Here is a 14,853-nt window from a genome sequence, read left to right on the forward strand (position 1 = left end):
ATAGCCATGAGAAATATCAATAACCTCAGATATGCAGATGACACCACCCTTATGGCAGAAAGTGAAGAGGAACTAAAGAGCCTCTTGATGAAAGTGAAAGAGGAGAGTGAAAAAGTTGGCTTAAAGCTCAACATTCAGAAAACAAAGATCATGGATTCTGGCCCCATCACTTCATGGGAAATAGATGGGGAAACAGTGGAAACAGTGTCAGACTTTATTTTTTTGGGCTCCAAAATCACTGCAGATGCTGATTGCAGCCATGAAATTAAAAGACGCTTACTCCTTGGAAGGAAAGTTATGACCAACCTGCTGCTGCTGCTGCTAAGTCGCATCAGTCGTGGCGCCCACCAGGCTCCTCCATCCCTGGGATTCTCCAGGCAAGAACACTGGAGTGGGTTGCCATTTCCTTCTCCAATGCATGAAAGTGAAAAGTGAAAGTGAAGTCACTCAGTCGTGTCTGACTCTTAGCGACCCCATGGACTATAGCCTACCAGGCTCCTCTGTCCCTGGCTTTTTTCAGGCAAAAGTACTGGAGTGGGTTGCCATTGTCTTCTCCGGAATGACCAACCTAGATAGCATATTAAAAAGCAGAGATATTACTTGGCCAACAAAGGTCCATCTAGTTAAGGCTATGGTTTTTCCAGTGGTCATGTATGGATGTGAGAGTTGGGCTGTGAAGAAAGCTGATCACCAAAGAATTGATGCTTTTGAATTGTGGTGTTGGAGAAGACTATTGAGAGTCCCTTGGACTGCAAGGAGATCCAACGAGCCCATCCTAAAGGAGATCAGTCCTGGGTGTTCATTGGAAGGACTGATGCTAAAGCTGAAACTCCAATACTTTGGCCACCTGATGCGAAGAGTTGACTCATTGGAAAAGACCCTGATGCTGGGAGGGATTGGGGGCAGGAGGAGAAGGGGATGACAGAAGATGAGATGGCTGGATGGCATCACCAACTCAATGGACATGAGTTTGAGTGAACTCCAGGAGTTGGTGATGGACAGGGAGGCCTGGGATGCTGTGATTCATGGGGTCGCAAAGTCAGACATGATCAAGCGACTGAACTGAACTCAACTGAATCATTGCAGAGAGAGTCCAGACTTTATTTTGATCATGTGGCCCCCACATGCATCTATTCTAAACTTTCATAAACTTAAAAAACACTGAAAATATTAATTACACTACACTAGTATTTTTTTTTTTTTTTTTTTTACTACACTAGTATTTTGTTCTCTACTTACTAGTGTGTGACCTTGGGCAAATTACTCAAGCTCTTTGTGTTTCAGTTACGTTATCTTTGAAATGAGAGCTCTGTAGTACCTACTTTAGAGACATTGTAAGGGCCAGATGAATTAATGTATCCATGTATGAAATGGCTTCTGCACATAAGAATTTATCAAAACATAGATGTAAAAACAGCTCAAGTGTGAATTTCCCTCATTTGTAATCTTACACATTTTAATACTTTCCTCTTAAAATGCAGCTGGAAATCCAATATAACACATTTGGGCTGTTACCCCAACCATTAAAATTTGTTTTCACTCTTAAATCTTCAGAGACATCCCTGGGCAAATTGAAGATACAGAAACAATAAGGAGATATTAAAATATCACTGATAGAGTTAATAGAAAGAAATATAGTTATTCCATTGGGCAGTTAGTCACTCTGTATTAAGTTATGGAAGTTTTAATGTTGATGATTGTGTTGCATACATCTTGAGTTGCACTTCAAATCCTCCTGGTTCTATTTCTAGTCACTGGGCAATAACTGAGCTCTGCAGTTTCCACTGCCTAACAGAAGCTCACTTTGGGGCTCTTGATCTTTGTTCTGGGCTTCTCTGAAACCTGTACCTGTTTGGCACTCAGACATGTACAACCCATGTCCCCATCAGAAGCCAGTGGGGAACAGGAATCCATGGATAAGGGCTTCCCTTTTCATTGTCTGGAACACAGTTCTGACACATTTCATAAGATTTCTTTGGAAGTGCCAGAGCAATTCTGGAAGTCCCAGAGCAATAGAGCACCACTCATCTGTGTGTGTGCCAAGTTGCCTCAGTCGTGTCTGACTCTTTGCAACCCCATGGGCTATAGCCTGCCCAGCTCCTCTGTCCATGGGAATTCTCCAGGTAAGAGCACTGCATAGAGTGGGTTGCCATTTCCTCCTCCAGGGAATCTTCCTGACCCAGGGATCAAACCCGCATCTCTTATGTCTCCTGCGTTGATATGTGGGTTATTATCACTAGCATCGCCTGGGAAGCCCTCACTCATCTGTAACAGTGGCCAACTTAATGGGCTCTTGTCCTGTCTTTCCCTTGTTCACTGTTTTAAGTCCCTTGCTCCTCATTCCTTCTCCTTGCAATCACTTCTGTAATAAACTATCTGCATGCAAACCTTCATCACAGGCTTTGCTTGCAAATCAACCCAGGGTAATATAATATTTTGATTATTATTATTATGTTTTATGATACAAGAAAAATGATCAGACCTAAGGTTATCATAACTAGGATAATAAAATAGATGTAAAAAATAAAATGTTAATTAATTTTCTGGAAGAATTTGATTCTACATTCTTGAAAAAAATAACCTAATGATAGGAGTTCATGAAAATGAGATGTACACATACTCTAAACCACAAGGGAGATCTCATTAAGGGTGTATTTTACAGGAAGTACTAGGTAAAGAAAGAAGTTATACCCATTTCAGACTTTGTAACTCAAAATAATTCCCACTTATAAACTTGGATTTATGGAGTTAGTAAGGGCTTCTTTGCATGAAATGTTCCTTTGGTATCTCTGATTTTCTTGAAAGGACAGAAATGGTATGGACCTAACAGAAGCAGAAGATATTAAGAAGAGATGGCAAGAATACACAGAAGAACTGTACAAAAAAGATCTTCATGACCCAGATAATCACGATGGTGTGATCACTGACCTAGAGCCAGACATCCTGTAATGCGAAGTCAAGTGGGCCTTAGAAAGCATCACTATGAACAAAGCTAGTGGAGGTGATGGAATTCCAGTTGAGCTATCCCAAATCCTGAAAGATGATGCTGTGAAAGTGCTGTACTCAATATGCCAGCAAATTTGGAAAACTCAGCAGTGGCCACAGGACTGGAAAAGGTCAGTTTTCATTCCAATCCCAAAGAAAGACAATGCCAAAGAATGCTCAAACTACCACACAATTGCACTCATCTCACACGCTAGTAAAGTAATGCTCAAAATTCTCCAAGCCAGGCTTCAACAATATGTGAACCATGAACTTCCCGATGTTCAAGCTGGTTTTAGAAAAGGCAGAGGAACCAGAGATCAAATTGCCAACATCCACTGGATCATGGAAAAAGCAAGAGAGTTCCAGAAAAACATCTATTTCTGCTTTATTGGCTATGCCAAAGCCTTTGACTGCGTGGATCACAATAAACTGTGGAAAATTCTGAAAGAGATGGGAATACCAGAGCACCTAATCTGCCTCTTGAGAAATTTGTATGCAGGTCAGGAAGCAACAGTTAGAACTGGACATGGAGCAACAGACTGGTTCCAAATAGGAAAAGGAGTTCGTCAAGGCTGTATATTGTCACCCTGTTTATTTAACTTCTATGCAGAGTACATCATGAGAAACACTGGACTGGAAGAAACACAAGCTGGAATCAAGATTGCCAGGAGAAATATCAATAACCTCAGATATGCAGATGACACCACCCTTATGGCAGAAAGTAGAGAGGAACTCAAAAGCCTCTTGATGAAAGTGAAAGAGGAGAGTGAAAAAGTTGGCTTAAAGCTCAACATTCAGAAAACGAAGATCATGGCATCTGGTCCCACCTCTTCATGGGAAGTAGATGGGGAAACAGTGGAAACAGTGTCAGACTTTATTTTTCTGGGCTCCAAAATCACTACAGATGGTGACTGCAGCCATGAAATTAAAAGACACTTACTCCTTGGAAGGAAAGTTATGACCAACCTAGATAGCATATTCAAAAGCAAAGACATTACTTTGCCAACAAAGGTCCATTTAGTCAAGACTATGGTTTTTCCAGTGGTCATGTATGGATGTGAGAGTTGGACTGTGAAGAAGGCTGAGCGCTGAAGAATTGATGCTTTTGAACTGTGGTGTTGGAGAAGACTCTTGAGAGTCCCTTGGACTGCAAGGAGATCCAACCAGTCCATTCTGAAGGAGATCAGCCCTGGGATTTCTTGGAAGGACTGATGCTAAAGCTGAAACTCCAGTACTTTGGCCATCTCATGCGAAGAGTTGACTCATTGGAAAAGATTCTGATGCTGGGAGGGATTGGGGGCAGGAGGAGAAGGGGATGACAGAGGATGAGATGGCTGGATGGCATCACTGACTCAATGGACGTGAGTCTGAGTGAACTCCGGGAGTTGGTGATGGACAGGGAGGCCTGGCGTGCTGCGATTCATGGGGTCGCAAAGAGTCGGACACGACTGAGCAACTGATCTGATCTGATCTGAAGGGCTTTTTGTTTAAAGACTAGGGAAAAACAAACAAACAAAAACTTTCCTAGTCCTCTTTTATTTGCAGATGTATGATGGAGGGAATAAAGAAAATAAGGAAGGTGGTAAACAGGAAGCAGAGTTATTAAGGGAAAGTTGGGGTAATTTAGTTATGGCTAAATTATGGCACAGTGGTGTCCTTCCTTCAGCTCTTTGCAAACCTCAGTTACATAACAGGAAGGAAAATAAGACTATCCCCTGGTTTGGAAAATCTCCAGGTTTTGGCTTCCCTGGTGGATCAGATGGTAAAGAGTATGCATGCAGTGCGTGAGACACAGGTTCAGTTCCTGGGTTGGGAAGATCCCCTGGAGAAGGAAATGGCAACCCACTCAGTATTCTTGCCTGGCAAATCCCATGGATGGAGAAGCCTGGCAGGCTACAGTCCATGGGGCTGTAAAAAGTTGGACACAACTGAATGACTTCACTTTGCCTCCTCTGGAAGCATGTCCCATAGAGGGAGACCAAGACAGGTAAAGCAAACCCACAAGAGTGTTTGTATACATCAGAGATTGCCAACCAATGATGCAGATGCAAATGTGGCAGAGACAACTGTAAGGGCCATGGGAGAAGCCACCACTAAGAAGCATGAATATGTATGTGTGTGTGTGTGTGTGTGTGTGCACACCTATGTGTGTGTGATGAGGGGGCACTAATTTCAGTCATGTAGAGTCAGTTTTAGAGGATTCTAGAGTATTAAGTGGAAAAGGCAATGGCACTCCACTCCAGTACTCTTGCCTGGAAAATCCCATGAATGGAGGAGCCTGGTAGGCTGCAGTCCATGGAGTCGCCAGAGTCGGACACGACTGAGCGACTTCACTTTCACTTTTCACTTCATGCATTGGAGAAGGAAATGGCAACCCACTCCAGTGTTCTTTCCTGGAGAATCCCAGGGATGGGGGAGCCTGGTGGGCTGCTGTCTATGAGGTTGCACAGAGTTGGACATGACTGAAGCAACTCAGCAGCAGCAGCAGCAGAGTATTAAGAATTTGGAAATGTCCAAACAGGATACAAAAATTTCATGTTTTAAATGATTATATTTAACAAATCAATGATATTAGTAAAGAAACCTTTTTATTGGGAGCAATGATAGATTCACAGGAAGTTTAAAGATAGTACAAGAGGTTCTTGTGCATCCTTTTCCATTTCCTCCAACACTTACTTTCACATAGCTAGAGGACAACATCAAAGCTGGGAGACTGACACGAGCACATTGGCTGTGTCGCTCTGTGCTGTTTTATCTCATGCGTAGTTTCATGTGGCCACTATTGCAAGCAAGATGCAGAGCTATTCCATTACTACTCCCTTTATAGTCATACCTGACTCCCTCTCTGACACCTCCCCCACCTCTGAAAGTCATTAATCTTTACTCTGTAATTTTATCATTTTGAGAATTTTATGTAAGTGAAACCACACAAAAGGAAACATTTTCATATTGGCTTTTTTTTTTTTTCCACTTAGCATAATACCCTTAAGATCAATCCAAGTTGGTGCATGTGTAAATAGTTTGTACAAATAGTTTGTTCTTTTTTAGTGTTCAGTCCATGGTACAGACTTTTTCATTTGCTTATTTGCTATCTGAATGTCTTGTTTGGAAATGTTGGAATAGAATTACAAAATTTGCATGTTTTAAATGCTTATACTTAAAAAAATCAATGCTATTAAATGCTCAGGTAGCACCTCCTGAGATTCTGAATCAATTGTTCTGAGATTGGGCCCAGGAATCTGTATTTTTTGGTAAAAGAACAAATCAAACAACTGAGTTCTCAAGAGCATCCAGAGCTGAGAACCACTGGAGAGATATGCTGGGGAAGGAAAAGGCAGAGGGAGAGCAGGCTATGGATGAGCTTATAAGGGGCTGCAGAAACATTTCACTTACTTTAAAATTTCTTCCTCTAAGTAATAATTGGCTAGGTATAATTGATAACCTAGAATTCCTATTTTTATGGTAACTGAAGAGTGTTCAGACACCCCAAGGGAGAGGATCAAGGGATGCCAGATACAACACTTGGTAGCTTTGCTCTGTAACTCCCTTAAGGAAACTAATGAGTTGTCTTCCATGAGCCACAAGTTATAATTTGATCAAATTCAGCCATGAATCCACTACAGTTATTCTTCCATAGCATCTCTCCTTTGGTGCCATATAACATCCTGGTTACATTTGGATGAAACTAGTATTAGACATATTCTGTCCCTGTCTCCCTTTGAGAATTCAGCTTTGAATTCTGAACTGAGTTTTCACACAAGGTTTTGAATTCCTCCTACATTGTCCTCTCCAGACACCCATCTCCCCTCCTTCAGGGTTGCTGTTTCCAAGTCCAGTGATCTGGCTTGGCACCTCCCAGAGAGTCAGAATAGAAATAACACTTTAAAACTCCATACGCTGTGGCAGGATTTTTCATTTTAATTTGATGCCTGTAAACAGGGATTCTTCTCAGTCCTTCTTTCTGTTTTATTATCCCTTCTGAATTTCACTCTGAAAGCCCTACATGACTTGACAACATATTTGTAATGAGCTGAAGCCCATCAATCAAATATTTCCTTTCCTCACCAGGCATAGGGGCAGGAGGGAGTTCTGCAACTAGTCCAGCCTTCCTGTAGGATTCAGAGCATTTGTTTTAATATATCCCAGGGATAACTGGAAAGCAAAAAATAGTCAAAAAAAATTTTTTTAAGAAAAACCTTACAATAATACATGAACTCATCCTATTTATTCATGGAGCTATTTCTGTATTTAGTGAGGTCAAGGCTTTTTAGGGAGAGCAAGCATGCTTACATTTAAGTACATATTCTTTTACTGACAGTTATATATTATTGTAGCAAAATCAGAAGACCTTGATTTAAAAAGACCACTGACTGTAGTTTATTAAAAAAATGTAATGTGCCCATAATCAGTGGAGTTTTCTAATTTTTGACAGTTCAATCTTCAGTCTATATATGTTATTTGAAAATATAATAGTACATTTCGTATTTTAGCCTTGTAGTTAGAAGTACCTCTGTTAGTAATAGCTATAGACTAACATAAATCTGTCATCTAAAGCCCTTAGTTTAAATAAAGAAACCACTGCAGATTGGTTGCTAAAAAACTAATTATTTCAATTGTTTTGGGAGAAAATGTTACATATCTCATGGCACCCTAATTTACTGATGATTAGTTTTTATGCTATCTAATAGAATGACACAAAAGGAAACTAATCAAGTTGTACAACTTGATCAAGTAACAAGAACATAACTAAATATAAAACTTTTACGTTGATGTTCTATGGGGATAAATATCCACGTGGATTGCTAGTAAGTAAAACTAGCTGTGACATGCGGTATAGCTAAAATGATTCTGTCAGTAGCGTTTCACTACCGTCCAATGAATTATCAGGAGAGCAATGTGACGCAGCTCTGTGTTACCTATTTGAATTATAGTTTAGATGAAACTCTATTTTTAATATTAGTTCTTTGGTGAAATTCTGATCCAATTAAAGATCTTTCTCATATGTGTTTTCACATTTAGGTCTCAGTTGCATCTGTCAAGAGACATGAAGATTGTTTTATGATTCCCTGACTAAGAGTTTTATCATGTAGGTTCATTAGCCCCTGTCTAGGCTGGTTAGTTCATTTGATTAAAGCTGGGGCTCATGACAGAAAGGTCAGGGGTTCAGTCGTGTCTAAGTTAATTTACCTTGACCTCTGTTTACATACTAAATTCTGAGCAACCTCTTATAGATCTGTCATTCACCTCAATTCACCATCAGGAAAACAACTCTATCTCACTGACTTGGTGGCATTTGACTTGTACATACTATTAATACCTGAGCATTTGCTTATTGGTTAATCTGGTGATTGTAAAAGCCCACTTAATATTTAGTGTCAATTAGTGGATTTTGCTTTTCTAGGATTGCTGTAGTCAGTCAGAAACATTTAGGAATTTATTTGATCATTTCAAAATTAACTTTGTTTAAATAAATTTTCTATAAATAGTCATTTATCCTCACCTTGAAGCCACTGGGAATTATCTGAATATTGATTACTGCCAACCTGTGGATCTGATCCTGTTTCCCTCTCTCCCTTTAACCTTGCTTATGGTGTAACTCCAATCTGCTTCAAAGCATCTCCTTACAATGTTTAGAAATCTCCTGGGGGTGCTTTATATGTCCTTTATATAGTTTCCTTCATCTTCTTTTCAGTACCATTTTCTTTCAGTTTTAATTTGGCTTTGGAGGCAAGGATCCCCAATGGCCAGAGTACCTTTAATATTTTCCAAGACCCCATGAGCTCGAGCTGTATGGAATGATCTGGCCTTGCAGCTGCTCCATTTCTTACCCCAGGAGAGAAAGTGCTCTTGAAACTCCTTCCCTCTTCTCATGTTATACTAGCCTGAGAGCACTGCTGGTTGATAAATATATTTTAGTGAATCAGTTCCTCCTTTTTAATTCCTAGATTTTTAACCGCGGCTCTTTTTAGTGGTGTGGTGTGGCTGGAGCTGGCTTGCCAGCTGAAAGTTTTAAATCAGCCAACTTTGGAGATTTCACGCCATAGAAATCAGCAAGTGCTTCTATTTAGGATATCTTTTTTCCTTAGCCATTTACCGGCACACACTGGCTCTTTCTCCGTCTCTCATCTTCTCTCCAAGACTCTGCCTGGGACCATGGAAATGGGAAAATGGTTGGACTGATAGGATGATACACTTTCTCAATCCTGACTCTGGACTTTAAGCCTTAAAATCTCTTTCCTTAGAGCCTCTCCCCCTCTTCTAGGGAGGCTCAGGCTCATAGGTTCTTAATGAAAACAGAAGCCATGTGGGTCCCTCTACCCCAGCAAAGGTCCCAGGCCCTTTCAACCCCACACATGGAGTTAACACAATTTGGACTATAAGTCTGACACTGCTAGACTCTTGGCTCCCTTCAGAAGATAGATACAGGGACCTCTTTGTGTATCATCATTCCCAAACACATAGTTTTGAAGTTTTCAGACATGCATTAAAAAAAAAAAGGAGTTTAGGATCTTAGTTTGGGATAAACATTATTGGCTGCAATGTATCATTTACCAACTTACTGACTGCTTTCTCTTCAAGTGCCTCCCATATCCCATACTGCTATATCAGGGCAATTGAATACAAAGAAGAAATCACTTTAATAGCAGTACTTGGGTACTGGAAAAGAAATAGCCATTTCTACAATAAGAGTGATTTGATGTAACTTAGTTCTTTTTAGCTAATCAGTAGGCTTCATTTTGGAGAAGGCAATGGCAACCCACTCCAGTACTCTTGCCTGGAAAATCCCATGGACAGAGGAGCCTGGTAGGCTGCAGTCCATGGGTCGCTAAGAGTCGGATATGACTGAGCAACTTCACTTTCACTTTTCACTTTCATGCATTGGAGAAGGAAATGGCAGCCCACTCCAGTGTTCTTGCCTGGAGAATCCCAGGGACGGGGGAGCCTGGTGGGCTGCCGTCTCTGGGGTTGCACAGAGTCGGACAAGACTGAAATGACTTAGCATCAGGCTTCATCTCTTATGCCATGCCTTCAGGTATTAAAAGAAAGGCTCAAGTGTTTTATTTAAGTTAAACTAATTAAAACCTTTAAAAATTCAATATTCCAACTTTCATGACCTCAGTTAAATGCATTAATTGCATTATGTCACTCTTTAAAATGAATTAAACGCCAAAGTATTATAGTTACAAATTTATTATGAATCTTACCCAGGATAGCAACATAATAGGGTTATTAAATTAAGGTTAATTAGAAGAAACACCAAGATTCCTACAATTTATTTATTCTTTTAAAAAAGCAGAATAATTTCCACTACTTACTTTATATGTATTGTAGAGTATAAAGCAATCTCATGCTTCTTCCCAAAGGGCAGGTAGTTGAAATCTGAACACTTTGACCCTCTTAACTAGTATAGCACAGGAGGTATCTGTGCATATAACCTCCTATGTCCATAATTATTAGCATCTTTCAAAAACAAAAATTAGTGTATCAGCAATGTCTTGATACACTAAAACAATGTCTTGATACACAAAAACACTGCATGTTTTTGACAGATTTATTGAAAAACCTCTCTGTGCAAGGCCCTGTGCTACATAAGAGGGGTAAAGTGATAAACTAGACTGTTCTTGTCCTCATGGGGCTCCTGTCTTGGGGAGGATATAGACACATAAACTGCTGTAAAACAACATGTGAAGACATTGAATGTACAGAGAAGGGCGCTAATCTGCCTGGGAAGCAGAACAAGAAAGTTTACCAAAGTCTGTGCATAACTGTTTCAGCCACTGCTCTATTTGGGCTCAAAGCTATTTCCATACCTTATAAACTGAGATGTATAAATGAAAGATGTATGATCAGAGTGGACCATTAGCCACGTTCTCCTATTCTGATTCTTCTCAGTTATTGAGCCATCGCCAGTGAAAATCTGATTGGAGCACTTGGCTCTGTGCTTGAACCATTATTTTCCCTCAATTTATTTGGAGCTAAGGCAAAAGCGATGATCTAGTGTGTTTTCTGATACCCCCCTCCCCAAGAGGTATGCTATATTGTTATATTAAGTTGCTTCTTAGATTTCTTTGTATTCAGAATTATAGTTCCTGACTTTTCAAAATTATCCTTTGCATACATTTGCCTTCCTTATAAGATGAAAAGTGAACTTCATCCTGACATGAAGACTGATCATATAATCTACATTTAAAAGTAACATATATCTCTCAAAATAACTTCAAAATACTCAGCCATCAAAATTCAGTATGGTAAGGCTTCTTTACACATGGCAGACAACACTCTTCTAGAAAATTGTAGAGAAGCATTCAGATTTGGATGTCATGTCCTGCCTAGTTAATTAGGGTGGAAATGCTTCTTTGAGTAGAACATTGCATATTTTTTTGCAGTGATGTATTTCTGAAAGATGATCTTCAAACAGTGCAAACACTCTTTGATCCTTTTTCCATAATAATTTGGTAAGAACAAATTGCTTAAGTATGTTGGCCAAATATGTTTTCTTATCATGTATTGTTTTCAGCATTAGTTACCCTTTAGTTATTAGCTCTATTCCTTGCAGGCCTGATTTTTCTCAATAAAATAACAAGTGTTAATTAAAATCATTTTGGAAATGACCCAAAAGTCATTTAAAATATCATGGTAGGTGGGACATGTAATGTGGACCTCTTCATAGTTAACTGTCCTCATAGTTAACTAATGACCTGTTCTCTTTGGATGTACAAAGCACAGAAGGATGTACAAAAGCAGTCATACAGGTGACTTCAGAGGCCTTGTAAAGTTTATTACTTCTGGCCTAATTGTAACTTAGAAAAAAAAAAAAATCCCACACAGAAAACTTCACTATCCACAGCATGTCCTAGACTGTTAGAGTAGGACTTATAGGTAAATGTAGTTGCAGACACTTAATAATTGACTTCTCTCCCTGGTGGCTCAGACAGTAAAGAATCTGCATGCAATGCTGGAGACCAGGTTCAATCCCTGGGTAAGGAAGATGCCCTGGAGAAGGAAATGGCAACCCACTCCAATACTCTTGCATGGAGAATTTCATGGGCAGAGGAGCCTGACAGGCTACAGTCCACGGGGTAGCAAAGAGGCAGACGTGACTGAGTGACTAATTTTCAATTTCTCCCTGGTCGCTCAGATGGTAAAGAATCTGCCTTCCATGCAGGAGACCTAGGTTTGATCCCTGGGTGGGGAAGATCCCCTGGAGAAGGGAATGGTTACCCACTCCGCTATTCTTGCCTGGAGAATTCCATGGCCAGAGGAGTCTGACAGGCTACAGTCCACAGGGTAGCAAAGAGCTGGACACAACTGAGTGACCAACATTTTAAAAAGAGTTTTTCACTTTTTCAGAGGATAATCCAGAGGAAACCTACAAGATGCCCTGGCAAGTCTTCAAGTTTGAAAAGTGATTGTATTTTTTTTTTCTGCTAGCAGCTTATTAACTTTATTAAGATTTTAAAAGCAAATAATTTTGAAATAGCAGTTAACAAAAGATTCAAATGACTTCCAAAGAGAACTGGGTGGTGAGGATCAGGAAACACTGGATGTGTTTCTGAGGGCAACTTCAGAATCAGCTACTCAGGAAACTTTAAAAAGAGAATTTATACCCTTTTAATAATGTCATGAATAATGGTAGCATGATGAGGGTTGATCCTTGAGGAAATGTGGAATGACTGCTCAAGTGTTCTTCAATTTTGAAATTTTATGATAAATGAATCCATTTTTCTCAAAACTGTTCAGAACAAGGCTCAGGGTTTTCAATTTAAGCACAGGTTTATAAAAATTTATTTGGTTACTTCTAACACCAGTTAGCAAGCTTAAGCAAGGTAGGCATCTGGAAATCATTCTGAAATTAGGGGTGAGGCCTTGAACAGGCTGGTTTCTGAACCTCAGGTTGCTGCGTGAGCTTCAGCAACACCATAAACGTTGCTGGATGGAGAGAGTGCCATGACCCAATTTCTCCATACACATGTTCCATTTACTTTACAACCTCCAAGCCTGATAAATAAGGAGTGCTCCATCCTGTTTTCTGGGGTGGCGGTGTGTGCCATGCAGGTGGAACACAGGCAGGTATTGATACCGTGCTAAATCACAGCATTCTGAAAAACTTGGGGCCTTGCAAAAGGCCATATCTCAAAAAAGTTACTGCTTCAGATAAATGTGCCATTTTATAAAATTACACCTACTGTATCAGAAAAAAATGTTCTTTCATGTGAGTGACATTTATATGACTGTCATTTATACGGAATAGGACATTCTCACACAGCAAGGCTGAAGAATTGGTTTGGAAAGCTGAGAGTATTCTCTGAATGATAAAAGTGGTGCAAATCCAAGGTATTCAGTAGAAAAAGACTGTCTCTCCACAACTGGGTCGTTTCCCTAAAAAAGTGAAACCTGCTTTATTATGAAGAAAGAAATTTCTTAGTTAGACATATGTCATTGATGAAGTTTTCAATGTCTTTCAAACCTACAAGCATCTTTAGTCATGGGTTTTTACCTTGTTAGAGGTGGATTTTGTGGCTACTCTGCTCCAATAGTCTTTTATTTTATATGTGTGGAAACTGAGGCTGAGGTGTTGAACTTCTAATTAGAACTAAGAATAGAATTCTCCAGTCCCACCCCTGCCCTATTCTCCACCCAGTTGACTTTCCTTTAGACCAGTCATCTTCTAAAGAAAGTTTTAAAATTACTATCCAGAGGGGAAAAGTACCTTCCAGCTGCCTCTGGACAAACAGGGAACCAAAGGTTTTATTTACTCTTCACATCGATTACATTCCAAAGCAGAATTTCTCTGGAAAAACAATTGCTAAAGATCAATGAACGAAGCAGTTGCAAATCTCAGGACGCAGTTTCAGCTCTTGGCCAGGAAGTGTAGTCAGATCTGAGATTGCCTTTATCTAGAAGTAAGACACAGAGAGAAGTCCAAAGCCTTAAGTCTTCCTTTTTAGGGCTCCTCTGCACCCCGAGGAAGCAAGAGAGAAAACTCCTGGAAGCAAGCCGCTTGCTGAATTGCTTAACTCATCCTGCCACACCCTGGGGTGGTCTTGCACCTTCTTCCCAGGGTGAGCAGGTTTGCGGAGCAGAGTCCTGGAAGCAGGGATTCGAGGTGGGCAGAAGCTGATAAGGGAGGGGAGCCCTGTGGAGAAAGGTAGCAGGCGTAGGCCGGCAGCAATATGACCCACCTGCGGGAGAGGTGCTTCCGAAGCGGCTGTGGTCCAGCGCCGCTGCTGCAGGGCGCAACGAGGGCCAGGCTGGGAGGGGACGCTGCTCGGTGCTCTGTGCTCCGGCGCTTTGCCACACTCAATTTAAGAAGCCCAGAGCGGAGGGAGGGCTCGCTAGATTGCGCAAGAGAAGTGGTGAAGAAAGCGCTTCCAGGAAGAGTTCAAGCTGGGAATCCCAGACAGCTGGGAGGACCAGAAATTCCGGTGCTGCCACCGTTGCTGCAGATGTTGACATTCATCTCGGGCCAGTGGAGTTTTTAAAGGATTTTCCCCAGACCCTTTGAGATCTTGTTTATCCCTGGCAGATTGAGGCTTGGAGAGGCTGAGGAGGACCCCTTTTCTGAAGGAACCAGAGAGGCTACTTTGAAAAGCTGAGAAGACATCACCTGGTTTTGGTTTCTAGGCATTTCTGCCTGTGCTATAGTGTCTTAATTCAGAGGTGACATCTTTCTCCTCTACCTGGAAACCTTGGGTTTGGGGAGGGGCGGGGGTGCATAAATTGGATGATCTTGAATTTGGAGGTCTTAATTTAGGTACTAAGTGGTTCAAAGGAAACAAACCAAGTAAGAGAGAGGGATACTAATGAGGATGCCAATGTGTGTCTATACTTATATAATATTGGATAATAATGGTGCAATTATATATA

At 40.7% G+C, this 14,853-nt stretch overlaps 1 protein-coding gene across 1 annotated transcript in view; it reads right to left on the bottom strand.

Annotated features, from left to right (window-relative positions):
- STEAP4 (STEAP4 metalloreductase) overlaps positions 1-14,276 on the bottom strand; it is a 26,272-nt gene extending 11,996 nt beyond the window's left edge. The window contains exon 1 of the mRNA XM_061414372.1: positions 14,169-14,276. The gene's annotated coding sequence lies outside the window, so the exon portion shown is untranslated. The remainder of the gene's footprint in view (positions 1-14,168) is intronic.
- Between the last annotated feature and the right edge of the window lie 577 nt (positions 14,277-14,853).

The sequence above is a fragment of the Bos javanicus genome, chromosome 4, assembly GCF_032452875.1.
Source record: "Bos javanicus breed banteng chromosome 4, ARS-OSU_banteng_1.0, whole genome shotgun sequence".
NCBI lineage: Eukaryota > Metazoa > Chordata > Mammalia > Artiodactyla > Bovidae > Bos > Bos javanicus.